The 25356-nt window shown below is 37.0% G+C and overlaps 1 protein-coding gene and 1 pseudogene across 2 annotated transcripts in view; both read left to right on the top strand.

The window, feature by feature from the left end:
* Window positions 1–7494, top strand: part of ERCC6L2 (ERCC excision repair 6 like 2) — a 48403-nt gene extending 40909 nt beyond the window's left edge. Inside the window, exon 19 of one of the 2 annotated variants that reach the window (XM_058044189.1) lies at window positions 7325–7494. The gene's annotated coding sequence lies outside the window, so the exon portion shown is untranslated. Of the gene's footprint in view, window positions 1–358; window positions 436–7324 lie in introns of those variants that run through there. The other variant, XM_058044190.1, reaches the window with a different exon arrangement.
* LOC131096224 (DNA excision repair protein ERCC-6-like 2) lies at window positions 5769–10556 on the top strand (annotated as a pseudogene).
* Window positions 10557–25356: the final 14800 nt, after the last annotated feature.

The following is a 25356-nucleotide window of genomic DNA, read 5'->3' as shown; positions in this document are numbered from 1 at the left end:
TGTTATTATCCTTTGTTTGAAGATTATCTGTATTCTGACCATGACTCACCACTGTCAGTATAGGATTGCTGTAGATTTTGAGAAAAAAATACGTAAGATCTATAGAGTATGACCCTTAAAGTTCATCTAGTTCAAACTCCCTCCTGCAATCAGCAGAGACATCTCCAACTAGATCAGGTTGCTTAGAGCCATATCCAACCTGACCTTGAATGTTTCCAGAGATGGGGCATCCACTGCCTCTCTGAACAACCACCTTGCAGTATTTTACAATCTTTACTGTCAAAAAGCCTTCTTCCTTATGTCTTGTCTTGGTCAAAACCAGGCCCTGATGGAAAGTATTTTTCCATCTTTCTTACAGACCCCTGTTAAGTACTGAAGGACATACAAAGGAAGTTCTCTCCAGAGTCTTCTCTTCTCCAGGCTAAATAACTTGAAGTCTCTCAGCCTTTCCTGACAGGAGAGGTGTTCCATCCCTCCACTCATATTTGTGGCTTTTTTCTGCACTAAGAATCACCTGCCTTGACCAGTGGCCACACTTCTTTTGGTGAAGCACAGAACAGTATGAAAATCTTCCCTCAAAGAGATGATGTTTCTGATAGTGCTGCTTATGCAGAAGGGACTGATGTGTCAATACTTGGAGGTGTTTAGAGCCTCAGTAATCAAAACAAAGTCAGGGATTTCTGTTCAATGCAAAAGTGTGGTAGGCAGCTGTTTCTGAAGAAATTTTGGAGATATGGATTATACTGTATAATAGGTTAATAGTACATCTCATCTTCCTTTATAGTTATAAACCATAAATGACTTGCATGTCCCAGAACCTAAGTGTCACAGAAAGTAGACAGGTGTGTCTCTGTGCAGTTTGAGATCTCATACTACTCATAATCTTTGCTAAGAAGTCATGAGTGTTAAAGTGTGAGTTACATTTCTATTTGTGATGCCATGATGCAGGGAGAATCACATGAGGCTATAGTAAAGACCTTGAGGTAGAAAATGCATGTCATTAATTGTGGCACATGGCCACTCCAGTAAAGATTACTGAGAGCTGTTATATGACAACAAAACATACTTTATGAGCTGCTTCACTGAAGATTATTCATAGGAAGGGTTTTCTACTCTGTTATATTCAAGGGTGAAGGAGAAAGATTATATTGCAAATTAATCTACTCGAATAAATATCTTGGTTTTTTTCTGGGATTATTTTGTTTGGTTTAGCCTGATTTGATGACATTGAGCACTCTGTGTTCTGCACTTGAGTTGAAATTCAAGTCTTGTGCTAATAAACTATTTAAACAATGTGTTTTCATTAAACGAAGATTGCTGTCTATTATCACGTCACTATATGTTAAGAACATATGTTAAGATGAAAACCAGAAATAACTATCTTGTGTAACCACAGAAAGAGTTGTATGGAAAACAAAAGCTTCTTAAAGCAAATGTATGTAATGAATTTGTAGATTGTACATGGTGGACTTGGCAAAGGCAGACTGTAATTTTCAGGGCAGACGTACATTTACTTCAGCCTTTCAGAGAGAAATAACAGTCTTGAATAATTAAGGTGATACTTTGCTCAGAATTATTCTGACATTAATTTCAAGGAAAGAAAGGAAGTGTTAACAAACTCTGTAAGGCCTTAGTCATCTACTGAGTATTTTTAGAGGTTTTATTTTATTGGTGGGCTCCAGGTTCCAGAGCAACCTGATTTCAGTGCAGAAGCTTTTTACATATTTGGGTTTTTGGTAACTTGCACTGAAACTTCTGCTTGTGAAACTTTTTCTTAGCAACCATAAGAAAGATAAAACTCCCAGAGGCAAGATTTAAATATATTCTAATGTTTCTAGGCTATTCTGAATTAAATGACTGCATTTCCTAATGAATTTCCTAATTAATTTCTAAAACAGCTTACGTTAAATGTTTTGCACAGTATGAAAGTCTGGGATAGGCTTTCTCTAGTTCTTATACAGCTGAATTTGTGTAGTATTTCTTCAGTAGGAGTCCAGGGTGTGGAGGGGCAGGACGGGGGGGCTGTGTGAGCATGGGGAAGTCTTTGGAGAAGGCTTGGAGGTTTCACAAAGAAAGACAGAAGATGGGAACAGGACATACTAACTAATTTGAAAAACTGATGATGTTCCATGTTAGAGCAAGTTGCACTTATTAATATATGGAAAAGTATTAGTCACAAGAACTTGTACTATACCTGTTGAATATGTTAAGTCTTTTTTCTGTCAACTGCATGTTTTCAACTTAAGTTTACTTAAACTTTTACTGAAAAGAAATGTACAAAGACAGCCATTCAATTGAGGATTAATCACTATGGCAACAGAAATGTGGTGACTGAAAAGGGGGAGGATGTATTCTCCCCTCAGCTTCCTGCCAGCTGTCATATTCAACCTCTGCGGCATGAATTCAGGCCAAAATATAGACTGTGACCAGCTCTAAGAAACTTTATCTGTATTTTTATAAATTTGTACAAGAATTGCACTATAAAGGAAGACTTAATCCCCTGAATTGGATGACAGACATTTGGCACTATTGCCAGTGTTTGACAGAGAAATAACGAGATGCTTTGTAGTAAAACCTGGATTAATGGTAAACCCCTCTTTATGTTATTGCAATGTGGTGTAAATGAGAAAACTAAGCATGCTGTCAGCCTAGGAAAAAACATGCCCTTTGTATCTCTGATGCAGATTTAAGCACTGTTGAGAATACTGTAAATACAAAAGTTGTGTCATTAAGAACTCTACTTTATCTTATTTGTATTACACTGACATTTTGTAGATTATTTAAACAAAGACTTTCTATCAGTTGTAGGAACTCTGATTGCAATGTGTTTGCACAGCTTTCAGATTCAACAAGTTTAGATAGTTGTTTACGAAGAGTAGGCTTTTGGGAGATAACATGCCTTTGTCCTTGCTCTTCTGGGATGGGGAAATACTCAGCTTTAAAGTAATTGTTCCGAAATGATTGGCCTGTAATGCTGCTTTATTGAGTTTACTGGTTCAGTTTGCAATGGAATTATTCCACTATTCTGCTTTTGGTTGTGTTTTTATAATGTAGTGAGTTAAAATGTGGCATTCTTTGAAGCTTGTAGTGGAGGTTTCATTATGATGTATGTGCATCGCCTTTGGTTTTACTACTCTTTGATGGAATGATGGTGGCTGCAAGTCCACAGCTTCTGCTGGAATAAGCAATTACCTTAAGCTTTGAATTCTGGGACAGGCTGAGTATCTCCTCTCAAACATTTCTTGGTACTTTGTGTACGTCCTGACAGCAAAGAAACATTGATAAATTAAAATAATATGTAGCAATAGCATATGTTCAAGAAAAGCATATAGAAGTGTCATAATAACTAATATGTATAACTGGAAAAATTGCTAGAGGAAAAAAACCCAAACCAACAAAAACCTCCAAACCAGACCAAAAAACCACAAGGAAAAACTGCAAAGGGGAAAAAGATTAGTTGAAATAATTTAGAATTGTAGATAAAGACACTAGAATGCAGTATCAAATCATCAAATTAATAACAATAATCCAAAATCAACTTCAACTCTCAGTGTATTGGGAAAGTCATGTGTTTTCTCAAGTTTTGAGGGAAGTGGGAAAATATAAATCAAGATATGGCGTAATGGTTTGTTATTTGTTGTAAGAAGTATTTCAAGAGGTTAGTCATACTGAATTTACTGTTTCTTTCTTTTCTGTTTTTTGGGTGACTGCAAGGCACCTAGACATTTTAGAAGGCTATTCTTGTTTATTATAGAAATGTAAATAATTAAACTGTGCAATGATAAATATCTTGGATATCTGACAGCAGTGGTTTCATGCACTCCTAAGGAGAAAAGTCTTATAACACTGAGGGCAAGTCAGAGGGTTTATTGATGACTGGAAGTCAGTATTTGGCAAATTAGTTACTGCAGGGATACTTTGGGTAATGAAGTGTTAAAAGAGAGGAAGGTGCTTGAACATGGTGCAACTATGGCTGAAGAATAATTATGCAAACATTTCAGCTTCAGGTTTCTGAAGGACGTTCATTTTCCTCCAAGTCTGATTTCCTAACAAACTGGCACAGACATTAGACAGTTTAAAAAACAAGTGTCTCTGTTTCTCTACTTAATCTTACTCCCAGTTTCTGCCCACTTACTCTCCCTTGCCTTTTCATCTTGCTATATTTAAAAAAGTGAAACATTGTTGTACTTTGCCTTGCTTGAAGGGACTAAAGAAAAGGAATTTACTGGTTTAAGGTGTCCAATCATCTCAGTCATGTCAGATGATGCATATGCGTGGACTAGCATTCATTGTTCCAGAGTATAGAGCTGCCTCTTTATGTGTGTTACAAGGACAGATACTGAAGTCTTGTACTGTCAAAGATAGACCAAAGTTTGATTTGGTAGGTTTATACTGTTTTTAAATAACTGCTGTAACTAGGCATCAGGAGACAGGTTGCCATACAGAGCTAACAGGTCCAAGAGTTGTAGATTCAAGAAGGACACTTGAAGTAGGTATTACTGCTGCCATTCTTCTTGAAGAGTGTTACCCTTAAATGGGTTCTGTGACACTTAATGTGCAGATAGTCTAGCATTTTTGCTACACTCTTGATTGCTGCATTATGTAATGTATAATTCAAAGGAATCAAAACTCATTATTGGGATGCAAAACTCAATATATACTTTCAAGAGTAAGGGAATTGCATAACAAAAGAAGGGATCAAAACCATCATAGACTAAATGGAACGTGAAAGGGGTCATTATATACTTTCTTTGGAGTATTTTTCCATTGTAGTAATAATCCCTGAGTCTTCTGAATACTTTAGAAACCATTTTCGACTACTTAGTCTTCTTTCCATTGCAATATATAAAAAATGTCTTAAGTGTAGTAGATCAAGGGGGAATAGGAGAAGAGAACAAGGATAAGACAGAAAGGACTGACTACAGTTTTGTGGGTTTTTCCGTAGTTCACAATAGCACTTAATAATTTCACTTTATTGTACTTTTATTAACTTTTTCTTTGCATTTAGTTGGATATTTCTGGAGTGTAACTTTTTCTCATTTCATTTTTTCAGTTAAAAAATACTGCCTTCTGCTTAACTGCTTGCATGGTCTTTGTCTTATATATATGCCTTTGAAAGTAAATTAAAAGCATTTCTTTTGAACTTGCTGTGAAGGTTTTCTTGACAAAATGGAAGTGGACAAAGTTTAATAAAGTAGTAAAGATGCTACATTCAGTAATACAATCAAAATTTTTTATCTTTGATGTCAGTGTAATTATTTTGCTGCACCTCGTGCCCCTCCCCCTCACATTTGTGAAAACAGAAATGTATAATGGTGTTACAGATAATTCAATATAGACAAATATAATTTTTCAGATGACAAAAAAGTATTGGTTCAGTTTAAGTGAAATTTTCCACTTTGATCCATAGAAATTTTATAACATGCACTGCAAAGGCATATTGCGTTTAATGCATTTAAATATTTAGTAAAGACTTTCCTGATTGTTGTCATTTCTGTCTGTCAGTATTCTTTTAACATACAGCATACAGAAGGAGTTCTGTTTCCTTTATTATTCCATCATACTATACCCAAGTATGACATATTGAATGTCATACAGAGTGTGACATTCAGTAGTACAAGCAGATTAAATGTGCTAGTGTCTACAGCAGAACAAGAGTCAAAGGCTTCTAGCTGAATCAAGTTGTCTTGATTTCAGTCTTGCTTCGTGAGATTGTCTTATGTGTGTGATAAGTGTGATAATTCGTGTAAGCATGACCAGCACTATACATGGCATTTCACGTAGAAGCGAGGAATGTGGACACAGTAATTTGTCAGTGAAAGGGCTTGGGGAACAGAAAAATACAGAAAGCTGTTGAAAAGAAATTTTCATTATGAGATCAGTGATTCAGAGGGCAGATATTGAAAGATAATTGAAAATATACTGTCCATGAGATGCATGAATTTAGGAGGGCCATACACGAAGTCAGATTCAAAAGAAAGCAAAATAGTGTAGAATATTGACAGCCCTGGAATATTGACTGAATATCACTTTTTGATAGTAATGCTAATAGAAAGTTAGAATATTTTCATCTCATTTTTCAAGTATTACTTATACATAGACCCTGTCACACATTGTGTCATTCAGAGTAATAAACATCAGATTTGACCTTTAACAAACATGAAGCCATCTAAAAAAACTGAAGTGTTTTAGGTTTATTAAAACAAAATGTTTATTTAAAAAAAAAAAATAAGTTCCTGGGTTTAGGAGCTGGGTATTGGGCTTCCTAAAATGTTTGCCTGTTCAGCAGAGTCAGTTGTTGTGTTTCAGCCTTACTGAGTATCCTGTAACCAATTGCCTTTGCTCTGGAGAGCTGGGAAGCTTTTCAGGAGTAACTTACAATGGCTGCAGACTTTCACTGGAATTTGCTCCTGCAGTTCTTGCAATAATTTTTTTTATGGTAACTATTTCTGCCATGAGTTAAAAAAACCCCACCTTTAAACAACTTATTTAAGTAGAAGAGGACGTGCTCTTTGTATATATTTGGTGGTATTTTTATGTTGTTCTTTTGGGTGGTGCAGTGTACCTAAAATTTTATGCTTCCAGAACTCAGTATTGCCTTTGTACATTTATATGCAATTAATAATACTTCTGACATTAAATGTGGTTCTTTGCAAAGACAAGCAATTTTATGACTTTCAGTGTGTTTAAAACATTTGGCTTTTTTCCCAAAGATATTAAAACTCTTCTTTGTTTGAACAGATGTGTAAACCAAAGTATTACTGCCTTATATACTTTGGTCTTGTTTAATGAGAGGTAGATTGATGTACATTTATGGGGGTTTAACATAACTTTAACACAGACATTTACATGGTTTGCCTTGTATTCTATTCAAGTTATATTTTCTTGAATTAAATTATACAGCCCTAATTTCCTAACAGAGTGAAAAATAGTCTGTCATATCATAGTGAGATAACAATACTGTAAGTATTTTTCATGGAAAAAATCCATAAAAATAAATATTTTTTAAGACCATGGTTTCTTTCTTCTTTGAAAATACATTTTCCTAGTAAAAAAATTAACAAATATATATAGAACCAGCAAGAGAACTGTAGAATATTTATTCTGTAGATAACATCCACTAATTCAGTCTTAATTTTGTTACTAGTATTATACTATTATTGGGAGAATAGGGTTTTTATCTTAATTGGGATGGGCTTTCAGTGTAGTTTAGAGTAACATAATGTTGAAGTAAAATTTTGGTCTTTGGAGCTGTACATTTGTCTTACAGTGAAAATTTATGTCTCTAGGTTCTGTAATATTAACATCTTTCTCTGTATGCTAGTTCGAGGTTACTTACCAAAGTAGTGGAGTGAGAACACATGTGAGATCCTAAGGCTCAAGAACATTGTGAGCAGCCCATGAAAATAAAGGAAATGGACATGGATCAAGTAGAAAAACGTTGGGAAGAAACAGTGTAGATTTGAAACCAGATTTTGAACAGCAAATGACAAGGTGTGAATGCAATTTGTGATTTACTCTCTAAAGTAGAGTCTGTAGGGAGACTGAGGATATCACTAAGCAGCTATATTTTGGCAAAGGGGAAATTTTGGTGAGAATTTGTGAGAGTTTAAGAAAAATAATTCAGGTTTAAATAGGATCATATTTTTGTGCAAGATGTCAGAGAACCAAGACTTCCCTTCAATGTCCCTGGAATTTTGTGACTGAGCAGGGAGTGTGCATTTCAGCTCCAAATCCCAATCCTAGTGTTCAGTCTAGTAATGCTAGTTACAAGGGACAGAATCGGGTGCAGTTGGTTGCATTGTTACATCAGAGGCACAGCTGTTCTAATGACTTCCATGTCTGCTTTTACTAGAAAAATTATGAAGTTCCAGAAGACAATACTTCAGAGAAGAAAGTTGTTAAGGAAAGACAAGAAATGTTGAAGAACAGTAAGCAACAGCATCTATATGTTACACATCCTGTGACCCAGAGAAGCAAAAAAGTACACAGAGTAGATTCAACCACCTTCTTGATTGGAAGGACACCCAAAGGAATACGCAGGTGAGACTGCTTTGGTGACTTGGAAGTAAAATTCTAAGGTTGAAACAAATTTCCTTTTGAGTAGTTGCATTTGTCTTTGTTTCAACCCTGCTGAGGCAATACTGTTATTTTCTATGGCAAGAGTGGAATTAGTGGGAAACTTAGACTCACGCTACCCTGAGTACTGTAATTGATTAATAAAATTAATTGAATCCACAAATTACTTGAACGTGTTGATTCAATGGTCATATATTACATAACTCTGTAGATGTCATTACCATGAGTGTTTGTATTATGTGCATCATGGGCTACTACAAAACAGTGTTTAAACTGTATAGAAATGAGGCAGTTTATAACATTAGCTTCTGACTGCCTACTGACTTTGCCCAGATCTCATCACTTGCGTTGAATGGCTGTTAAAAAAAAGGGCTTCATGTTTCTTTTTTAGCATGGGGCTCAGTATTTTTCAATATTTCTTTTAATGCTTTTTTCCCTCTGTTATTTTTGGAGGGATAATAATTTTTTGTTTCCTTGTTTTCTGTTTTCCCAAATGATTGCTGTTATTAATATGAATATTGATTTCCATTGTTATGCAGATAGAAATTCAATAAAAATAGCCTGATGGTTTGTGGAAATAGAAAGTGGAAAGCTGTAGCTGCATAGTCAAATCTACAGAATAGGTATTTGGTAAATACCTATACTCAACTTGCCTTGAGACAAGTAAATTACTATATGAAAGTTGGTATCTAGGTAATGCCTGTAAGCATTCAGAAGCTGTCATATCCACTAACTGGCTTCAGTTATCCCTACTGTTATTGTCAAAGTGCCAATAATTGTTCGGTTTTTTTACTATTATAGACACTGAAAATTATATATATTTATTATGCAGGTAAAGGAGAACTCTTAATTCTAAAAATGTTCAAAATCTTAATTAGTTATGAAAAAATCTATTGAGGTAAAATTTTCAAAGGTGGTGAAGTGACTTAGGCTGTTATTCCAAGATTTAAAGCCATATCTAGCAAAAAGCTGAAACAATTCACTCTTGAGCATTGAGCAGATTGTTTGTTAGCACCTGGCATGCAGCTAGACTTTGTAGTACATGTGGATGTGCCATGGAGTGAATGAGGGTGATTACATGTCTCAGTTTGTTGTAATTGGAGGGCAGAGTGGGGAGCTCTCTGCAGTCACCACACTCAAATGATTGGAGCTACCCAGTCAAGTGGTACTTGAGGCAAACAGGGTTAAATCTCACTGCCTTTTGGAGCCTTCATAACAGGAAAGGCAACATATTTCATATCTTTTCTCCAACGGGGGATTGTTGATCACTCAACTAGAGTGATCTGTTTTAGTTAGAGGTTGGCTTTTTTAGCAGAAACAAATATTCCATAATTCACTGGGGTAGGATGATGCAGACAGTGTCTCCTGTGCATGCATTTATCCAATTTTTGTTTAGCAAGTCTTTTTTAAAAGGACTTGGAACAATTATTTCCTCCCCATTTCCCCCACCCCCTTGTTAAGGGTGTCAGCATAACACATTTTTCCTTCTTGATAATTACAGGAGACAATTTGAGGAAATGGTATCTCACTTTAATATGGGATCAATGAAGGACCTTGCAGAACACATTGCAAAAGCTACATCAGAAACCAGGCAGAAAATGTTGAAGGAATTCTATGTTTCCAAGCATCCAGAGATGGAGTCTTTCTTCTCACTTGAAAAACCAGCAGAAGCTTCACATAACTGTGAGGAAAGTGAACTGGGTACAACACGCTTCAGAAAAAGAAAATCCATTGTTAATTTTGGAACATCCGAGTCTAGACCTTCATCAGCTAAAGGACTGCTTCTGAGTGGAACTACAGAAACACAGACCCAGGAGGTCCATAAGGGAGAAGCAAAACAGCTTCACAGGGACTCCTACTTGCAAGATATGCTTGTTGATGCAAAATATAAACAATCACCCACTATTGCTACTCAACATATCCAAAGAAGAAACAGTCAGGCATTCAAGGATTTTATGGCATCTGGCTCACGAAGCAGTAAATCAGAAATAATTGAGGTGCTGTCTGTAAAAAGTTGTGAAGGACAGCAAGACTCAGAAGAAACACAGCTGCCAAAGGAAAGATCTGTGTCTCAGTCAGAAAATGGAGAAAGAAAAGCTCAGATTTGCAAGAAAAATTCTTTAGTGGACTTACTTGGAGATACCTCTATTCTCAGTGAAATCTTCAGAAATGATGGAAATGGGTCTACAGGATCACCAAGGACATATTCTTCAGGACAAGCAGAAAAATCAAATGGGAGACCAAAAGATTTCTGGGATATGTTGAATGAACAGAATGAGGACAGCCTCAAAAAGCTCACAGATATAGCAGTCATAGAGAAGCTTTGTGAAAGAGCCCCTCATTCCACAGTGACAGAAGAGAGAGAAGTGTGTGAAAGTTCTCTTTGGAAAAGAAATGAAACTTTTTTGTGGAAAAAATACAGTGCAGATGATTGAGATGAACCATCCACTGCTAAATATTGTAGTGTAGTAAAATGAAAATTTTCTATGTAAGTTGCACTATAACTATTTTATTTGAACTTTGACAGCATTATGCCACAAAATATGGTAATTCCATGAATTTAAAGGTAAAATGATGAATTCATATTTACAGTGATACAGAATTACATTTTACAAGTAATTATTTATAAGTGAATATGTATGCAATTACACATGTAGTGTATAGTACATATGTGCATAGTCATGCCTATGTACTGTATGTTGTAACCTATGATAGATATATAATGGTTTTATATTAAATTTTTTTCGAATTTTCTGAAGTACTATACTTTCTTTAATTCTGATTATATTCCTCGGCTCAACAGAAGTACTAAGTAATTTTTTCCCTTTACTTCAATTTGGACACCAGCAGTCATCTCAACACAATTTAGGGATAACAGGATTTGACAATGATACTGCGTGTATTTTCTGAGGTGCTAGAGACTGGAGGACTTCCTGAGACAAAGATGATGTCTTTGTGTCTAGTAGCTTTTGATGGATTCCCATCTTCCATGATTTTGCTCAGTCTCTGAAGCTGTGGACCTTTGAAATCTTCACTTGTAATGGTGAGTTTCTCAGCTTGGTTGATGTGAAGAACCAAGTTTTTTTTATTTGATCTTTCTCATTAAGTTACATTGGGTGTCAAATTTCATCTCATCTACATTTTCATCTCCCTTTTTCTATAAATTTCTGTCATGTCTTTGTCAGGGAATATGCAGCACAGTATGTGTTGAAAATATGCAGTACAGTGTGTATGTGGTAAGGAATTTCAACATCTTGACAGGTTATAATCTTGAATTCTGGATGTAATAAAACTTCCAGATGAAAACTATACTTCACAGATTGGAAGGGTGTAAGATACTCAGTGTCATATCTCATTTGCCAAATAGTCTGTCACATTTTTCAGTGCTATGGGACCATGTGAAGAGTACCTTGTAACTAGAAGAGACCAGGGCTTCATGTTGCTCTGGAAACCTTGACCCTGATTTTTGATTTTTGTAAGCATTAGTATACATATACATATATATAGGTTTTCATTCAGTATACTGTATAAATTGTTTTATTTGAAGGGTAAATGTTACGAAATTTTAAAACCCTGGACATTGAACCTGCACAGCAGCAGTCTGTGAATGGTGGTAGTTTTTGTGGTCTGGAAGACTGCCCACTGGAAAATAAGCTTAAATTTGATCTGGTGCAGCTTCTACTTTAGGTCATGGGAAGCTGTTGTAGACTATACTCTGTCTCTGTGGTAGCCATTGTGCACATATTATAAGTGGAAACCATCTGAAATCCTGACTGTGAAATCTGACTTAACTACCTGAAACAGGGAGCTGAGTATTTAACGTAAATGTGAAGGAATAAAAGCTTTGGGTTTTACAGGTAGCTAACATAAGTAAGATTAATGTATTCCCTAACTTTTTCTTACTCTATGCTGTTACCACTTTACTATACCAAATGGTATATTGGTCAGTTGGAACAGCTTTTCAAGAAGAAGTATGAACTAAGAAAGTAGAAGAGGAAGCTGTAAGCTCTTACTCATTGGTGCCTTGGAATTACATACAGCTAAATGAAGTCAGCCTAAGCTAGGTAATATCTACACCCTCGTTGATGTTAATAAATGTGAGATAAATTAAGGCCTTTTGTTCATTTCATCAGTATTGATTTTCTTTACAGGTTAGTGTCCTTATGCTTAGAGATGCAAACTGCTTCTTGGGTAAGAAAGAGAAAATTTGATGGAATAAAAACTCTGGTCATCAAATACATTAAAAAAGAGGAAGGGAATAACCCCCTTATGTCAGCAAAAAGAGGAGTTAAGTGGCTTAAATTGCACCAAAGATAACTGAAGTTAGATAATAAAGAAACCCTGTAGTATGCCAGTATTTGACATAATCAAAAATAAGAGAGAAAGGTACCTGCTGAAAGTTGCATGGATGAAACTGTCCTTATTTTAGGCCAGAAGGAGGGACTGATAACCTCTACCTAAGGGGTAGAAGGGGCTGGATAACCTTGTTTAATTTCAGCTGATATTGGTGTACTGAAGGAAGGCTTCACCTTAGCACCATGTTTGTCAGTCATGGTCTGAATCAGTTGGTGCTAGACAGAGTGAAATCTGATTGGGATAGGTAAGATTTCTATTGATGACCAAGTACAAAGCTGTCATCATTTTCTTGAAGTAATCAGGAAGTTATGTTTCACTGCTTAAGTTGACATCATGTCAGAATCTACCTTCCTTTTGAGAGTACCTGAAAAGTAGATAATTGGCTAGGGATGATTAAGGAGATGCAATTTCTGCTGTCGAAACTGGATGTCTAGATTGCAGGTGAGAGTGGTAGGAGTGATTCAGAGCATTTAAGAGATATGCCTTTTGTCCTGTAGATCATGTGTGAATCATAGCAGTGTCAGCTAATTCTGAAAGAGGAAGAGAGTACATCTAAACAGATGATTGGAGGTCTTCAGAGTTGTTTGCTGGGCATCCTAACCTTTGTTTAGTTGGCATCAGAAAGCTGAATCTCCTTTTCAAAGATCATGTGAAGACTGTGCTCTGAAACAAAAGATGTAATTGAACGTAAGCATGATGTATATGCATGATACTTGAAGACAGATTGTTTCAGTTGTTCTCAGAGGTTTGCCTGAGCTAAGAGGATGCAATTGAGTGGTCAGAACCTGACCCAGTGTCTGTGTCAACACAGTGTGACTGAATTGAGACTGTATACACAACTTGCACAAGCTGCAGCATAAGCAGGCCCACTCACTAAAGCATTGTTTTCTGAAAATATGCAGAGACAGTTTAATTACATTAAAATTTGCATTGGTCTGTTGTAACGTGTCACAATGGCTGAATGTTATTTGTATATTTAGTAGCAGCATTCTCAGTCCCTAACACTGTAGCTGGTGAAGACAATGGTTTATCAGTGGAGATAGCTGGGATGCTAAACAAGTATCACCTAGCCTCAGAGTGAATCTGTTTTTTCTTCAACAGAACTGTACTAGAGAGGTTTTATTTCGCTTTGTTTGTATTGAGTTGTTTCCATCATGTGTATGTTCATGTAAACGTGATCTACTGTATCATCCTGAAAATCATTCTATGCTATGCTACTTACTTTAGAAACAAATAGTATTGTCTGTTTGTATTGTTTGAGGTAAGTGCATGCAACTGTCATCAGCCCTTACCTCTCCATGATTTGAGGTAAGTGCATGCAACTGTCATCAGTCCTTACCTCTCCATGATTCAGACTATGATGGAACATGTGTGACAGTTTCTGCTTGTTCTGGTTTATAATTCTGCAGCAAGGAAAACAATCATACTGTGGTCTGATTGGAAATGTAATTTAATTACCTCTGAGAAAGCTGATTCCTTAAAATATCTCTTTTGTGCTTTTGTCTCTTCACCTCCACAGCAAACTCAGAGATTGGTCCCTCAATATATTTATACAGTAACAGCATAACTAGAGGCATTTATGCTCATCTTGCCTTTCTGCCCTCACTGATTTGTAGTTGTGGTTATATATATGGCTGTAATTACAATACGCTAATTCTAATTTAAGAGTCACATACTTGGAGTATTGAGGAATATCTCCTAGTAAAATATTGAGGTCCTGTTCTGCTTCTGATGCATCACTCTGCACTATTTAGAAAAAAGAGAACCTGTGTTCCTTCTAACGGACATTTCCTATACATTGCTATGTGCCCTAATCATTAGAGTTAGATAATTTATATTTAATATATATGTACTTACTCATGTACTGTCTTTATATTATATACTATGCATACCTATGTATATATAAATTAGAATTATGCAATATAATCAACTTCTAGCATACAGTTCAAGTAATTATGATTATGAAATAAGTATTTTATGCCTGAGGCATGGTTTAGAATTTTGTGGTTCTATCAAATTGTAACTGGGTAATTTGCCATCTGATGGTCTTCTATGTCAAACCTTTAGACTGATGAGAAACAAATGAGAAGTGGTAACATCAGAAATACCTGAATTCAGTGCCATTCATCTCTCTGATTCTTTGTAAACTGCACAGAAGACAATGTGCAGTTTCTTACTTTGTACTTAGACTGCGCAGTCTATTTTTAGGTTGGACTAAACTGTGGTACTTCTCTTGAAACATTTCTGGATAAATTAAAGAATTTTCTTTGTAAATTCCATTTCACTAAAAGAAAATGAAGCTTAAAAGTAACAATTGGACTTCCTATTGCTTATGTAATGAAAAAGTTAAAATAAGAATTTAATATTTATTAATTAAATAATCCTCTTTATTAATGAGAAAAAGCTGTTTATAGTGGTGGGAGTTTTTAAAATGTTGAAGACAGCAAAGCTACTTCTTTTAGTCCAGCATAAAGGAAATATTTAAGGAGAGGAGCTGCTGAGCAGGAGTCTGCCTGCTATTTCATTGTTTAGGTGTCTCGTTGTTTAAGAAATCATTTGGTGTAAGGCTGTGAAGAATTAAGCTTAGGAGTAGGTATTGAAGCTGTGGACTAACAGCTGTGGAAGTTTTCCCTTTGCCTTTTCTGTGTGTAGTTTGTTCCCAACAGCCGTACAGTATAGGTCCTCTGCTTAGGAGAAGAAAGAATGTGAGTTTTTGATATGCAATAAACTTATCTTCTTGGTTTACTTCTTTTTATAATTATAATGTAAAATAATATTTGAAACACTCAGTGATTTTAGCTTAACTAAACAAGTAGTGACAGAACCAACATTAGTCTCTAGGAAAATTGTGGGAAGGACTTCTCATCTCCCTGTGCAGTAAAAATAGCTTTAATATGTTTGCATCAGCAGTTTCTCCTCTTGAAAGTATGTAGATGGCACAAGCTTTTTGCTATTTCTCTTTGGCATGGTATGCACATACTGTAGTAATCCATTTTTTTCATCAGTGTGTTACTAATAATGAGCCACCTAAGCTCTGAAAACCTCCCTCTGCTCTTAGCTGTAAAAGAATGCTTAAAGGATTTAGGGATGTCAGTCATCATCTGGTTTTTTAGCAGGGGTGTGTGTATGTGTGCACAGGGATGAGGGGAAGAGAGCCCAAGCTGGAGCTCAGAAATTACACTCTGTGTGTGGTCTGAGGTTATTTCTCATTTCATGAAGTGCATGCTTCATTCCTGGCTCAGACAAACTTGCATGTCACTGAATAAGTCCCTTATCCAGTTTCCAAAACACTGAAGAGATTTGAAAGGGCTCCATGGGTGGACTGCTACTATCAGCAAAAGCAAATAAGCTAGCCTATTTAGTTAAGCATTTTTTAATACTTAAGCAGAATAACTGATAGCAACACTTGAACAGTTGTGGCCAGCCAAGGGAAGAGAAGGAAGAGAAAAAAACACACAAGTTTAAGCAGTCATACATTAATTAACATTAAAGGCTGCATTATAGTTCCTGGTGTGTGAAGGTGCTGTCTGATCAGTCCAGGAAGAACACTAGCGAATGATTAAATGAACTGCCTGTGCTTCTAACAGTCCCCAGTGGTCTGCTGGTCACAGTTTATTCAGCATTTCACCTTCCTTTAATCAAAAGTTGTGTAAAATTATTATTGTAAGCCCCAGAAAGATCAATCTAAAGAATCCTCGTATCAAGCTGGTTTGCTGTCCAAAATACATAAATGGCTCTACCCTGGAATACTACAAATGTCTAGCAACAAAGCATTATTGTAGCAAATTTTAGCTCTGTAATAAATCTCAGTATCCAAAATAAATGATGGCTCATTTCGTGGCAGAAAGAAAATACACCAAACAAACTAAATATTACTGTTCATTAAATTTGAAATTGTTTGGCCAGAATGTGGTTGAGTACTCCAAATCGTATTTTCCATCCAGTATTCAATAATCAGAATATCTCTAATCTTGATACATTGACTCCAAACAAGCAGTGTAGCTAGCTCTGCAATTGCCAGATCCATGTATTTAAAGATTAACTACATTATAGCTCTGAACTAAATTGAAACAAAAGAATCTCTTTTAAAGAGATTAAAGACAGAAGTCTTTTAAAGAGAGAAGTCTTGTATCCTGAGAGATCAGGATCTGTGAAAACCTAGGCAGGGTAAAATGTGGTAACATAATTTGATGAAAGCATCCTGTGACAGATATGCAACAATGGTCTCCTTACCTTGGGTAGCACAGCCTGGGTCCACACCTCTCCGAGGTCTAGTAGGGTGCATGGCTAGAGGCCTTTGCCAAAGGATTGAGGTTCTGATTCTTTGTGGCATGAGAGAGGAAATCATCAGGTTGTGGATAGGGGGTTTTGCTGAAACCTTTGCAACCCAGAATGCAACTTCAAATACTTCTCACCTCCCAGTACCAATGTTAAATTAAGAACCAAGGGTCTCATGCTCTGAATAAACAGTTGAGAAATGAATGTTGCCAAGAGCCTGTTGAATTGTAGGGAAGAGGCTAGAGGTATTTGATGGTTTTGTTTTTTTTGTGACATTAGCAACTCTTACTTGCCTAGTGTGGGCCAAAGACAGATGAATTGCCAAGCCATGTTGGGTGTTGTCTTTTCAGGATGCATGGATCCAGAAAGAACTGGTGACTGTGTAGCTCTTGTCTGTGTTCACAGGCTACTGCCACAGGTTGTCACCATGACATCTTCAGTGTGGGAAATAAGGGGCAGGTTTACCCTTCCCTTTGATGGCATATTTGCCTCTGTGCCTCGTTTCCCCGTCCCCACAGGGAAAATGAAGCACAAGGCAAGCAAACTGCATATGCAAAAACTCTGTGATGGACACCCAGGTTGACATAGAGACCTTACCTGTGAAACTGTTCTTCCTTTCTTAGATTGTGTAATGTGTGATCTGCCTGCAGATTTCCTGCTGTACTGCTTGACAGATCTGGTGAACAGTAGGCACTGAAGAGAGTTGTGGCATAGACCACATTCAAGGATGAATGCCATGAAAATCCCTAAAGCGTGTGCAGTTACTCTCTGGTTGGGTTGGAGACAATATAGGCCATGAATAAATTTTTTAGGGCATCCGTAATGAAAGTTAAGGGTAAACAAATCTGGACAGTGAAACAAGTTAGCTGATGGGGAAAAATGGCATTTGAAGAAATTTTTAGGGTATACTAGGGATCTATAGCGAAAGATATCACAAAAGGTTCAGAGAGATTTGAATAATAAAATACTAATTTACTGCAAGCCATGTCCTTGAATGACAGCAATTTATGCTGAATATTTTCACATTTTCACCAGCTCCAAAACTGAAGATTGTTGTATTGTTGTTTATTTAGTCTGACTTGTTCTGGACAAGGTGTTAGTCTTTCATTCCTTTGTGCTTAAAGCACATCAGTGTGTCCAGCTGCGGAATATAGGGCTTTTCTTAGCAGTTGTCTACATTAGTGTCTGGCTACTAAGACCAAGCTGTCCTGCCGGACTTCAACAACACTGTCCAGACAAGGCTTTCCCAGAGTTGGATGAACCTAGGAAATAAACCCAACAAACCCAAAACCAGCTTAGAGAAATCTTTGCCAGTTTCAAATACCACACTTTAAAGAGCTTCTGCTTCTGAAGCTAGCAATCAGGAAACCTCTCTCTGTCTGGAAAAGGGCTCTAAACCAACCCCTGTTATAGGACCTGACGCTAAGTTCTTGGTGGTAAATGACCACATTACTCTTTGGGGCCTCTGGGTGTCGAGGAAAAGATGCATGTGAGGAAAGTTGCCAGCTGAAAGCATGGATATGTTTTGAACACTGGAGGTAGTTTTTAGCCTGAGCCTGTTTCTGATTAAAATAAGAGTCCTTCAGATGAATGGAATGTAAACCACATACCAATTATTGGAATCCCATAAAGGAAACTCCCTTTTCCGTCTGTCTATTCATCCATCTGCCCACCCACAAAAGTACAGTGTCTCAGAAATATTCCTCAGCAGAAATGATGGAAAAATTCAGTGCTTGTTTGCTTTTTCCTTACCTCCCAGGTGCTGGATGACGACTAAAGAGATGGAATTGCAGTGAAGCCACTTAAACAGTTATCAAGGAAATGGACCTTCTAATTAAAAGGATAGTATTTCCTGGCACAAGAGAAAACAAACTAAGTCAAATCTTGAGGCTTTCCTCAAGCAAACTTCTGTGGCAATGTGACTGTGTGAGGGCTGCAGGAACAGGTCTTAGAGTAAGACCCACTCTAAGTGAAAGCATTAGATCAGTGCACTCATTAGAGCAAAGTACTAAGACATGCATAAACCTGTTTCATTTGGCAAATCTCTCGCTCCTTTGTGTTCCCATAGCACTTTTCATTGAGGCTTTTCCATGTAATTGATTGCAGTAATTAATGTTCCCATTGCTTACTTTTGTGAGGCGGAAGGAGTTGCTCCCAGGTCAGCTTTGCATTTTATGTGTTACAGTGTCTGTTTTACAGAAAGTTCAGAAACAGCAAATCAGTACTGGAGTATGTTAGAGTCCCATTCCTGTCTCTGACCACAATAAGCAGGGCTTCTCCTAAGTATGCTCTAGTCTCAAACACACTGCTTAAACTGAGACCTTCCTTACATGAGTGAAGGCAATAGATCTGCTTTCATGAGCACTCTCTAACATCCCTGACACCACATTAAGGAATCTAGATCTGTGGAAGAGGTAATGCTATGAAATGCTTTTTCCATTGCTACTGTAATTGCAGGACAGTTCAGTCTCATTGCAAAAGGCAGCCCTTGGGCAGCTGGAAGAACTTTTAAATCTTAATGGTTTGGGCAAGATTTGGGTCTACAGTAGTATTATGGTCTAGTTCATGGTAATTGGTTTTTGATACTCTGCTGGCCTCTAGAGGGATAATTTATACAGGCTGAAGCAGTAACCACGGGATTTTAAGCAAGACTGCCTGCTCTTCAATCTTCTTGCCAGGTAGTTCTTTCCTATTTGGCAAGGCCTTTAAGTAATGAGGCTTTGTAGCTCTTTGGAAACACTTTCTCTTTTAACCTCTATGATTTTCCTTCTCTCTGGGCAATACATGTAAGGTATGTTTTTTCTGCTTGAATAAATAAGGGTAGAAGATCCTGGTAATAAACACTGCTCAACCACTGAAGTGAGAAGCTCTGAGGAAAACATGCCAAAGGCACGTGAGAGAGAAAAATGCAGAAAAGCCAAAACAGCATTTTGTGCTTAAGATTTATCCATAATTTAAAATCTCTTAAATGCTAAGAATTCTTCTCATGAATCCTGTCATATTTACTGAAAGTAATGACTGCATTGTAAAAAAAATAAGATTATGACTCTGAAATTCCCAAAAGCCAGTATGTCTTTCTTGGCTTTTTCTGCTTTCTTCTTTACACTCTGTAAGGATTTTCTGTATTCTCCAACTCATTCCCAGACTATATCTTCATGTTTTTCAGGATATGTGTATTAAATCTGAAAAAAACATTAAACAGAAAAGGTGACAATTTACTACAGAGAGCAAATAATGGTCTGTAAGCAGTAACTGCTTCAGGAAATGTTCTTAACATTAGTTCATATATTCTTTATGTTTAAAGTGTACCTCTCTGTAACTTCAGAGGACAATAGGCATCTTGGTGCATCTATGTGAAGGCCTGAGTTACTGTTTCAAAGTCATTTATACGCTTTATCCAACAGCATACATACTTCAGGTCCTCAGCTCTGTCCTGGCCCTTTGCCTCCAGTCGCTGTGGCCACTCTCACCCAGCTGAAGTGATTCTTGTCTCCTCAGGATGTTCCCATTACCAGCTTATTGGCAGTTGTCCACTTGGAGTGAGGTTGACTTGCTGGACCCCAATGCAAAGTAATTTTTTTAACTCATCTGTGCCTAGTGATATTACAATTGAAGGATATATTTCTGTTAACTTCTCCTTTTGTCTTTGAGGTGACTATCAGAAACTTTCAGTGTAGAACCTTGTCTAGAGATCATCCTGTTGTCAAAAGCCATTTTAATGTTAGGCTAACATAGGCGTTGACCAATCTCCCTGACAAAGTCCTTTGCACCATTTAAACATGTATGGCAAATATTACTGGCAGTAAAATGTTGCGTAACGCCTTTTGGCCTTATTCTGGTAGGATATATATCTGTCATGGGATTTTCTGCTTGCCGTATTCTAATAAAATAGTGAAGGAAGCAAAATGCTGTAATAACCAAGATCTATGGCTGTAATCTACAACAAAACTGATTTTGCCTTCCAGTCTTATGTGAAAAAAGAAAAGATTGTACACCGGTGTACCTGTCCTCTCTAGCAAGATTTCTTCTAATTCCTTCCTGGAGTTGTTGCTCTGCAGCTATTTCATCAAAGTTCAACAAACTGAGTTAGTTATAATAATTTACATATATTCTTCAATGTATACAGGAAGCTGAGACGTCAGAAGACTGCAGTGTACTGGAGTGACAGGTAAATGTTTGGTGTAAAGTTGTAAAATTATCTGAATGAGTACTGATGGTTGCTGTGTGCCACTTGAGAAGCCAGCTGAGACTAGTTAGTCATTATAAATCTGATCTTCATATGGCTTTGTATTGAGTAATAACTACTGTCACAGTTTATGGTGAATCTGAGTTATGAGTAGTTCACATGTGCTATTAGTAAAAATGTGTTTCCAAATGGAGAACAAAAGAAACAAAGGAAATTCTGGCTGTTTGATCCAATTAAGAATGTCAAGAGCTGTGTAGAACTGCAGAGTTTCAATGTTTTGTACCCTTGGTTAATGTGTGGTATAGGAAAGAAGGCAACCATTGGCTGATGTGGCCCTAAAATGTTATACTAGAAATTACTGGATTAGTGGTGATGGTAACCACAGGCAGGGAGCTGCAACAATGACATTTCATCTCTGCAGCAAATAACGGGTCAAAGAGAAAGCACAAAGACCACATTCAGAAACTCTGTCCTTTTGTTGTGGGAAACAGCCTCAAATGCAAATGCTTATTGGTTTGAACAGACCTTGAAGAAAATGCTGGAAATTTAAACATATTCAAAAAATACACTGGTTTGTGTGAGCCTTTCAGAAATAAAATGCCATGGTGTTCTGGATTTGTGAGATTACAGATAACAACACAGAACTGGTTGAAAATGTTGCAATTCTGCAGCTGCTGTGTGACATAACAATAATCAACATGTTAAACGAGAGTTAAAACAGAGCTTGATATAACCTCCATGCTTCCTCCAGCTTCACAGCAAGACTCTGAAGGATGACCTAAAGGAGTGAATATGCAAAAAATCTAGATGCTATGAGCAACTTTAACAGAAGAAATCCCTCATTTTCTCTTGGGTGTTATTACAGTGAAGTTCTCATGTAGTTGTAAAAAGCTGACACTAAAAGTCTGTCTTGTGAAGTACAGGAGTGTTGAGTTCTTTGGCAGAGAGCAGAAAAAGAAATTAATCTGATCTGCAGAAGTGCAGAATATCCAGGCAGCTTACAATGAAACCTGTATGATGTACTGAATCTTACCACCTTCCTTCACTCAAGCTTTGGTCTGAATGACTCATTATGATCCTGAATTTGTAGGTTGTAGCAGGCATGTAGTGTTAGTGAATATGGCCAAAGTGCCTGAGGACACAGAAAGAAGGAGGGGGGAAAAATTATTCCTGCCTAAATAAAAATGGAGCTTCAGTTTCATTTGTGTCAGTGTTGGATCAAAACTTCTGGGAAGTCTGAGAAGCCCATTGTAGGTTTATCTACATGGATTAAATTCATACCATGTGCAGGAAGGTCCCTCCACTCCTTTCATTTCAGTCTTCCACATCAGCAGAATGTCACAGTGCTTGACAGAGAAACTTAGTGATTATTAATGGCTGCTGGGTAGGAAATTATTTTCTTGTATTGCTAATAACCAGTTTCTAAACCTTGCTCTAGGAGTACATGTGAAGGTCTTACGAGAATGACAGAAGAAAATATGGTAATTTATGGTACCAACTATTAGGATAGTAATTTCAAGCTATCAGTCAAGTTACAAGTTGGTTGTTCGCCAGTGGAAGAAGGAAGTAGCAGTGGTGACAAGGAACTGGCAACAATTATTTTGTGTCATAGTCTGATATGATGGGGTAAGATCTAATACAGTCCCACAATGTCTAAACAGTTATCGCAAAAGGATTGACTCATATACTGGAAAAACTACTCGTAGCATTCTTTAGTTGAAAGCAAATTAGAGTAGTTAATTTGTTTTTTCAGGTGGTTGTTGCCATGAATTGTGGGTCTTCTATGCTTCAAATAGCATCAGGTTCTTGGGAAGCTGCTGAATCAGAACTCTCTGACAGATGTAACCAGATTCTCATATACAACTAGGAGGGAAAATACCCCTGTAACTTTCCAGTATCTTCTTATAGATTCATAAGAGTTTAAAACCAGAAGGGACTATTAACTTTGTTCACAACCATTTAATTTAATTTGTTCTTAATTTGGTCATTAAGCATACTACAGTTACAGATATGTTAAACGACCTTCATTGTGCTTTATACAGTGTATAACTATATGGTGTGTATGAAGGTCAGCCAGAACAATATGTCCATAAGTAGCCTTCAGATGTTCATTATTATCAGCAAATCTTAGTATTTGAAACCCAACCAATATTTCCACGTTATTTTGCTGAATGAAGAAGAAATGTGTAGAGCCATCCCATTAGTCATTTTTATTCATCAGTCTGCAAGTGTCAAAACCAAAAAAAACTGACTTCCAGCAAATCAGTAAATTTTTAGTTGTTTTGGTTTTGGGAAACAGGAGTAGAGGAATCCATGATGGATTTGTATTTTCCAAACTCCATACCACTGCCTTGCTTGGGTTTGAAATTGCCAAATAGCATTTCCAATGGGAACTCTAACACGGAGTACACCTTTAATGACTGGATACTTTTTCCTCTGTGAGATTTTAGGAATTTTTCAAGTGAAGAAACTTGTTGGAATATTAGAGGAAAACTGCTACTTTCAGTTTGCATTGGAGACTCTTTCTGGCAACCATCTGAGTGGGCCAGTTCAGCACACTGAATGCAATGCACAACGGGCTGGAGTCATTCACAGAGTACTTTGTTGTCTGGAGGGTTTTTTTAGCCCTTTGGGGAAACTGGAAGATGTTTACTGACTCAGGGAGAGTCAGATGATAAAATTCTGTCACTGACAACTGAATTCTCTCTCTCTTAACATCTGTTATGTGCATCATAAAAGGTCATCATGTCAAGAATTTAGCAACTTATTGCTTTCTGTAGAACTGCTGAGCACTCACAAGAGCTGTGAAAGTCAATGGAAGTCAATGGAAATTCCTGCTAATTCCAAAAAATTGGAAAAAAACAATCTAAGAACCTCACTTTAGGTACCCACTTTAGATCCTGATCCTCTTGGACATTAATCTGCTGTTCTTCAATTTCCATGTTATTATAGTAGTCCTTCTCTTCATAGGTTTGGTATAAATGCAGTCTATGAAGCACCCTAGTATTATAATGAGAAGGAAAACAGAGACATGCAAGAAACCCAGTGATTATGTCTTCAAAGTTGTCTCTGAATTATGCAGAAGACACATGCTGAACATTGGGAATGGGACACAGTGGTGACTAGCAGCCCTCGCCGTATCTTAAGGCACATACACAAGTGACCCCATGTTCTGGTATTCTTTATTTTAAAGAATTGAATCTGTGACTTCATTGTGGATTTTTAGCCCTACAAAATAATGCATCCCTAATAGCTTGTCTTTTCATCATCATCTTTGTAATCCTAACTCTAATCTGAAATTTTTAAAATATTCCTTATATTTCTATACTTCTCTGTTACTAGAAAACTGCTTGTGTTTGGTTTTTTTTTTTTTTACATCATGACATCTTTTATGTCTAAATCAGAGGAACAACTATTTGTTTGCCAACAACACACTCACCCTCCCTCCAGAATCAAAAAGAAAATCTAGGTCTTTGCATCCCATAGTATTATCCAGTCCTTACCTGCTCTGGTTCTGACTTCTGTGAGCCTTTATGGAAAAAGGCTTTTCAACCAGAGGGTGTTGGGCACTGGAACAGGCTCCCCAGAGAAGTGAGGCCATCAGCCTGACAGAGCTCAAGAAGAGTTTGGACAGTACTGCCATGCACATGGTGACCCTTGGCATGGTGCTGTGCAGAGCCAGGGGTTGGACTCAGTGATCCTTGTGAGTCCCCTCCAATGCAGTTTATTCTACGATCCAGCTGACAATTATTTGACACCTGATTTGGTTCCACTTCCGTTCTCCCTGCACTATCCTTCTTTCTGAGGATGTCCTATCTGGAGTTTCAGTGAAGATATTTCTCTGATAATATTAGTATTCACAAAAATTCCCTCATACAAAGTGCAGGACAGTACATTCATTCCCTAATCCAGTGTGACTTGCATTCTCATTTTTTTTCATGTATGTGGTACTTTAAATTTGCCTTGTGTCTCACTTTAGGTCTATCAAATACTACAGGTCTTTGTCCTCTACCAGTAAAGGAAACCTCATAAAATTTTAATGGCTATCTTTCAGTATATTTCTTGCTTCAAAGATATCATTATGACCTTATTGGAATTTCCCTTCTTGAAGATATATCTGTTAAAATTTTAGTTACAAATAATCATCATGGCAAAAAATAAGAGGCTGTCAAATACAATATGCATTTGCAATAACTGTAGGGACGTGGCTGAAAGCATGTAAGCCTCGCTTAAGCATGTAAGCCTCAGGGTGTGAGATCCTCTTCCAAACATCTCTCCATAAAACAAAGGAATTTTGCAGTGTGCTGCTCTCACAACCCAAGTCACTAGGACATTTCTCATTGACTACATAGAAAATAGATTAGTTAGCCAACAAATATCTTGCTCATGCATGTGCTGTATTTGACATTCTAAGCTTTATTTTGTACCTGTTCTTTATCTAGTTAATAGAAACCAAA

The sequence above is a fragment of the Melospiza georgiana genome, chromosome Z (genome assembly GCF_028018845.1).
Source record: "Melospiza georgiana isolate bMelGeo1 chromosome Z, bMelGeo1.pri, whole genome shotgun sequence".
Taxonomy (NCBI): Eukaryota; Metazoa; Chordata; class Aves; order Passeriformes; family Passerellidae; genus Melospiza; species Melospiza georgiana.
This window is presented reverse-complemented; position numbering and strand designations above follow the sequence as displayed.